Source organism: Zeus faber (genome assembly GCF_960531495.2).
Source record: "Zeus faber genome assembly, chromosome: 15".
NCBI classification, from domain to species: Eukaryota; Metazoa; Chordata; class Actinopteri; order Zeiformes; family Zeidae; genus Zeus; species Zeus faber.
In genome coordinates, this window is record NC_137194.1 from 1,219,723 (window position 1) to 1,226,913 (window position 7,191).

Genomic DNA, 7,191 nt, shown 5'->3' on the forward strand with positions numbered 1-7,191 from the left:
GAAATGAGAGATAACCTTCAGTGATTACATAACTTCAAAATATGAATAACTCCAAAAACCACTCACTTCACCAGTCACTGCAAATTGATGTTTCTTTCCAAATATAATCATGTTTGATTGTTTTCTTTTCATTTGTGTCCATATTTGTCACAAATTAACACTTAAAACTAGAGGACAATCGATGGTTGACTTGATGAAGTCTCTTTGTTCCTCCAACAATGTAAGAAAATCTCAGATCAATTTATTTCTACTATTATTTTCTCACAACTTGAAATTCTCAATGAAAACAATTTTGACAATTTTGACAATTTAGATAATTGAGCCTACATAACTGCACAGAAACACTGTACTCAAATAGCACTTTGGTATTTAAATGCTTCTTTTGCACTTCTGGTTAGACGTCAACTGCATTTCATTGGTTCTGTACCTGTACTCTGCTATTGACAATAAAGTTGAATCTAATCTAATCTAAAACACCCAACCACCCTGCGTCAACAGGGAACTGTGATGTTGAAGCTGAAGATGTGGCTTCACTGCAACGTAGAGTTCCAGGCTTTGCAAGAAAAAACCCTGCAGCTCCATGATGGTTTTACCATTTTGTCCAGAATATCTGTGTGGTGTGGGGGTGGTGTCGTTTAAGCAGCCACACCTGTCTTGGGTCTAGGTAATTGGGCCCGATGCCCATAAACACAGGAGAGGAACGCTTGTCATGGCATGCTTTCCTTTTGCTCCGGGCTTGTTCCACCACGCCCATTCTCTACTGTAGAGAACAATCATTCATAAACCTGGATTTTATCACAGAACTGTGACTTAATCCTCACCTACGGACAAAGAGGAAAATGTTACAGCCTGGACATTTGGATTGGGGCTGTAGCCCAGCTCAACAGAGCCACTTAGTCTGTCTAGCAATTAACAGAAAGATGTGAAACCACTTAACTGATCAAAAACTCTATGAAAACATCACCCTGTCTCATCAGACAGACTTTCAATAACACACATCAAAAGGCCCAATCACTGACACTGAGACTGAAAATCCCCTCTGACACAGCAGGACACTACAACCTCTATGTTGCTAACCTCACTGCCCTTTGTAAAACACAAACACACCCAAACAGACACAAACAGGCACATGCACCTCACCTCTTCTATTGTCTCCCACCAAAGATCTGCTGCCCTGAACTGACAACACCTCAAGAACCTCTCTGGAATCCTTCTGTTTTTAAAGAAGAACTGTATCAACATGAGTTATTCATTGAAACAATCTGCAACTAAACTATGTTTAAGCTACACATGTTTTCACTCAACTGTGGATTGAAACCCTGTCTTCTACGCAAAGAAACAGTGGAGATATCATGGATTTCATGGACCGCTACCGGCGTATGATATCTCCTTCTTATAATAATAGGTACAAGTATTAATTTGTTATAACAAAGTGTTTTTAATTGGATTGATGGTCCAATGGAGGAACAAGTGTGTGAAATGTTTGCATTAATTTGATATTTAGATAGAGAAAATGATAGATTGTAGACTTGAAATGGCCACCTGGTGGAGACATGTGACGTCATCCCGAGGGATTGACTTAAAGACACGCCCCGTTTCACCTAGTGACAAAACCAGCAGACTCCCATTTTGTCGATGAGCAACTCCTCTTCAACCTGGAACTCTGTCCTTTAAAGGCCTCTTTTCATATTGTGTTTTATTAGCTCAAACTTTCCTTTTTCTAACTTTCTTCCTTTGGTTTTACTAAAAACCATCTAGGCTGTGAAGCACGCCGTGAGTCCTTTTCTGATTAATTTTTATAATCACCTAAGTTTTCGATCAAGTTCCACAATCCAACAACCAGATTCCTTGAGGGAATTTTAACTACTCAAGTTTCCATGAAAGCCCAGCGACAGTACTTGATAAAGTTCATTCTGGTCGAGTCAAACGGACACAGTTGAAACAGAACAATCCCCATCCACCCCAAAGAATCCCGCTGTGCCGACGCTTCAGACGCTTCAACCTCAAACTTTGCCTCAGCGCTACCTCTGCCAGCGGCCCCCAAACAGGACAACAGAATACCCGAACCAAGCCACATCTCTCCGAACCTCCGAGTGTGCTATGGTGGATTCTCCCCCTCCGACGTGCTTAGTGCATAGAACGGAACCAGCGACGACCAGAAGCGCCTCCACAGCAGCTGGGCAACAGTGAGCAAGCGTCCAACGGGCAAGTTGAACTAGCAGATGATTCTGCTAAACATGCCGTGAGGCAGAGTTGGGGTCTGATAGATTTGAAATATTGAGGTTAGAATTTAGAATAATATTTGATCGCCCGGTCCCTTCATTTTATTAATTAATATAATAATCACCTGCTCTCTCCATTACTGCCAATCAACAATGACTTTCTCTTCCGTTAAATGCTTACCAAGTATTTAAGATGATGAATCTTAAATACTGCTTATTTTATTTTTAAGGACATTTTTTTGTGATGTTAAGCTCCCGTTAGTACTGAGTTCACTGAAAGAGAAACGGACCGCACACTTTAGATTTGAGATTGACTGATTAAGCTTGATGACTTTTGGGGAGAAGACAACAGCCTCCACATGGCCTCCCCAGCAAGTAACAAGATATGGTGAAAGACCAGCTTGTGAAATGAATGTCGCCCCCCAAATCACCCAGCTGGAAGACCAATGTGCAAGAGGCCGGGGGGACGCAGGTCCATGTCAGGGCGGGCGGCCATCCCGACCATCGTCTCCATTGTCCCGTCTTGACTACTGCAACGCCCTCTTAACAGGCTTGCCGGCCTGTGCGGTGAAGCCACTGCAGATGATACAGAACGCGGCAGCGCGACTGGTGTTCAACCAGCCAAAGAGGGCACATGTCACTCCGCTGCTCATCGAGCTCCACTGGTTACCTGTAGCCGCTTGGTTACCTGTAGCTGCCTGCATCAAGTTCAAGTCTCTGATGCTGGCCTACAGAGTGATTGTTGGGAATGCTCCCACCGACTTAAATGCTCTTGTAAAAGCACATGTTACCCCCCGGATGCTGCGCTCATCAAATGAGCGTCGCCTGGCTCTGCCGGCTGTACAACCACGGCGATCCAGGTTATTCTCATTTGTAGTTCCACGTTGGTGGAACGAGCTGCCAAAAATGACCAGAGCAGGGACCTCCCTCTCTGTCTTTAAGAAGCACTTGAAGACCCAGCTCTTCAGAGAGTACCTCCTCTCCTAACTTACAATTACTCAGCACTACTTAGCAGTATTTATTGTTACACTAATATCTCTGTCGCAATGTAGCTTGAATGTTATTCTCCCTTGTAAGTCGCTTTGGATAAAAGCGTCTGTTAAATGACTAAATGTAAATGTAATGTAAATGCATGGAGCGCCAAGGAATTCCAGTGTTTCAACTCAATGTCGAAGGCCTTACCACTGCCAAATTGGAGGTCAAACGTCATCTGGCCAAAACCAATGTAGTAGCAGCTGTCCTTCTTCAGGAGACCCACTGCACAGAAGAGGACAAGCTCAGGCTGCCCGGGTTCCGTCTCGCTGGGTCCATCTACAGTAGACAGCATGGCCTGGCAACCTTTGTGAGGAATGACCTCAACTGGACAGATGGTGGCCAGTCCCCACCTGGCTCTAGTGTTGAGTGGCTGGTCACTTAAATCCAGGACACATCAGTGGTCAACGTGTATAAGCCCCCACTATCAACGCTAACCAGCACCCGCCATCTACGCAGGGGACTTCAACTACCAGCATACCGACTGGGGATACAGCCGTACATCTGCAGATGGAGAGAGGATGTGTGAATGGGCCTCCAGCGCCAACGCTCTCCTCCTGTAATGCAAAACAGCAGCCAAGCTGCCACTCTCCCCGATGGAACACCCATACCAACCTGGACCTGGCCTTCACCTTGTTCTGCAGCACTGACCCCGCACCGGAAAGATACATCCTTGATAGATTTCCCTGATCACACCACCGACCATCCACATCCAATCTCCCTCCCTGGTGCAGCCAGTACCAGGCAAGCCCGTCAGGAGATGGAACTTCAGGAAGGCCAACTGGCAGTCATACACAGCTGAGACAGAAAGAAAATCAGCCTGTCTCCCAGATCCAGATTCTGCCGATGTGGACGCTGCGTATGCTGCCTACTGGAAAGTCCTCCTGGGGGCAGCAAAGAAATCCATCCCACGAGGCTACACTGAGAGCTATATCCCGGGCTGGGATAAAGAATGCAGCCAGCTCCTGCAAGACCACCAGCAGGCTAGCTCAAGGGAGGATGTGGTTGCGACTGCAACAACACTACTCCAAAAGCTGGATGCGACCCGCGAGGCCGTTTCCCTGGAGCAGACAAGAATTTCACCCTCCTGACATCGCGCAAGGTTTCTACGCTCTCCAGGGCAGCCAGTGCTGAGGCCAACCTATCAGGAGACTTCTCCACAGCAGAACTCAGTGCGGCCATCAGCAAACTAAAGCAAGGCAAGGCCCCAGGCCGTGATAACATCCACCCGGAATTTGTGATCCACCAGAGTGCAACAACATTTGCTTGGCCCTGCGCCTTCCTCTCGTCCTGCTTCCGGAGATCCAAGCTCCCCAAGACCTGGCGTCACGCTTTAGTCATAGCCCTGCCGAAGCCAAACAAACCCTCGGCAGACCCCAAGTCCTACAGACCCATATCGCTGTTCTGTGTCCCATTTGTGTCGCGTTGAGCCAGTGGTGGACCCACAAATTTCCAGGGAACAGGCTGGTTTCTGTCAGGGCAGGTCAACAGTGGACCAGGTAACACTGCTCACACGAGACATCGAAGACAGCTTTCGGGCTTATGAGAAAGGTGGGCTGGTGCTACTGGACCTGACAGCCACATATCACACTGTCTGGCACTGCGGACTCCATCTGAAGCTACTGAGGACAGTAGCGTGGAAATGCTGTCAAACCGCAGCTTCATCCTACAGACCAACAATGGCCAGAGAAGTAGGCTCAGAAGACTGAGAAACGAGGTTCCATCGGGTTCTGTCCTCTCACCGATGCTTTTCAACATCTACATCCATGACCTTCCAGATACTACATCTAGGAATTATGGTTAAGCACATGACCTGGCCATCATGCTGTGTCAACCTCCATGGAAGGCGATGGAAGAGAACCTTAACCAGGACATGGACATTTTGGCTACCTACCTCCACAGGTGGCGCCTGCAGCTCAGTACTGGGAAGATGCTGTTGGGAAGTTTACCACCTTAACAACAGGGAAGCAAAGAAGGAACTGGATGTGGTTGGTGATAAAAAGCGATTGGGGTTCCAGCAAGCCCCAAAGTACCTCGGTGTACGCCTGGATAGGATACTTACGTTCAAGCAACACGCAGAAGATGTGAGGGCCAAGGTGACATCAAGGGGCTCGCTTATCCGACGTCTTGCTGGTACAAGCTGGATGGCCTTGGCCAAGAAACTCCGGATTTCTACACAAGCCCTGGTCTTCTCTACGGCTGAATACTGTGCCCCAGCTTGGTGTAGGAGCCCACATGTCAAAACGGTTGACACCGTGATCAACAACTGTCTCCGGACAATAACCGGCTGCCTGAAGCCCGTTATTGTCCGGAACATCTACCACGCTGGCAATGGACCCTGCTGAACCGCCTGTGAACCAGAGTCAGCCACTTCAAGTCATCTTTGAAGAATTGGGCTTGGCAGACAGCTCAGCATGTGAATGCGGCGAGCCAGAGCAGACTGCCGAACACATAACCACCACCTGTCCTCTGTACAAACCACCGTCAGACATCGGCCTCTTCCAAGTGGGACCAGAGATGAGGCCGTGGCTACAACACACTGAGTTGGACATCTGAGGATGATTCAAGAGATTCAAGAGGGTTCAAGAGGTTTATTCGTCACATACATATACATACTTTCATACATATATGCAGTGAAATGTAATACACAAGAATAGGAAGCTTGATGACTGACTTACTGAAATTAAACACATTAGTTTCCTTCAACTAAACAAAACGAAGGTGGTGCCCTAGTCGAGACAATTATTTATTATTGACTATTGATTATTTTCGTTTAATTGTTAATCTTTAATCAATTATTAAATATGAACCGTCACCACCAAATTGTAGTGGTAACACTACACATGTATAGACGTAGTGGCTTGGTGCTCTCAGCTAAACAGCAGGGTTTTTGTTGTGTGTGTTAAGTTTACAAGTTCAAGCACTCGTGCACACATACAGTACACTATAAACCTGCTGTGGGAGTCTCTGCCCACAGGTACGGGTTTAGGGAGGGAGACCGAGTCTTTCTGGCAGTGGGTTGCTGACATGACGAGAGTTTCTATTATAAACCTGAACAGAGAGACTCGCTGGCCTAAAGGATAAATAATAAACAATAATGAGTTTGGGCACAGGAGGATTGACGCTCTAGTCTGGCTCCTATACGGATCATGAGCCTGTGCACGGATCACTCTCTGCAAGACGACACACATTAAGAAAGCCTCTTGCTCCAGCACGGACCAATCAGTGCCACGCCGATTCGGCCGATTCGGAGCAGCTGGTCGGCCGCGGGAAGAAAGCCATGCTGCCGTCTACAGCTGCAGCTTAACCACACCCTGTGGTCCACCTCACCGAGGAACAACAATTTTATCACAGAATTCCCTGAACGCTTATCTACTGTTTGATCTATGTATGACAGAGTGCTTATTCTGGGCGACTTTAATATCCATGTATGTTGCTCCAGGCTTGTTCCACCTAGCCCACTCTGCAATAAAACTGGTGTGTTTTCAACCCCATCGTCTGTATCTCTGTGTCAGAGGGCTCGGAAAATGCCACTCTGGTGGCATGTGGTAGGCGAAACTGCCACAGACACCTTTCCCAATTGTTTTCTTCCCACTGCGTTCCCACAAATCCAAATTAATTATTAACTTATTTTAACAGTAACTGTGTTTCCATTTGGGACATCATTGCACCATTGAGAACCAGATAGCCAAAATCAACACCCTCACCTGGCTTAATGAATCTTTTTTCAATGTTATCAGTTCTGTTCTCAATGGACCAGCCAGTGCAGTTCTGGAACTCGAAAATGATTGAAATTTGCTGGTAATTTTATTGTGAAAATAGAGAGCATTCGGTCTCGGATTGCACCTACTCATCTATCCACCGTCAACAAGAACCTTGCTTTTCTCACCCAGTTTCCAACTACTAACATCTCAGCACTCGGTAAATTAATTTCTTA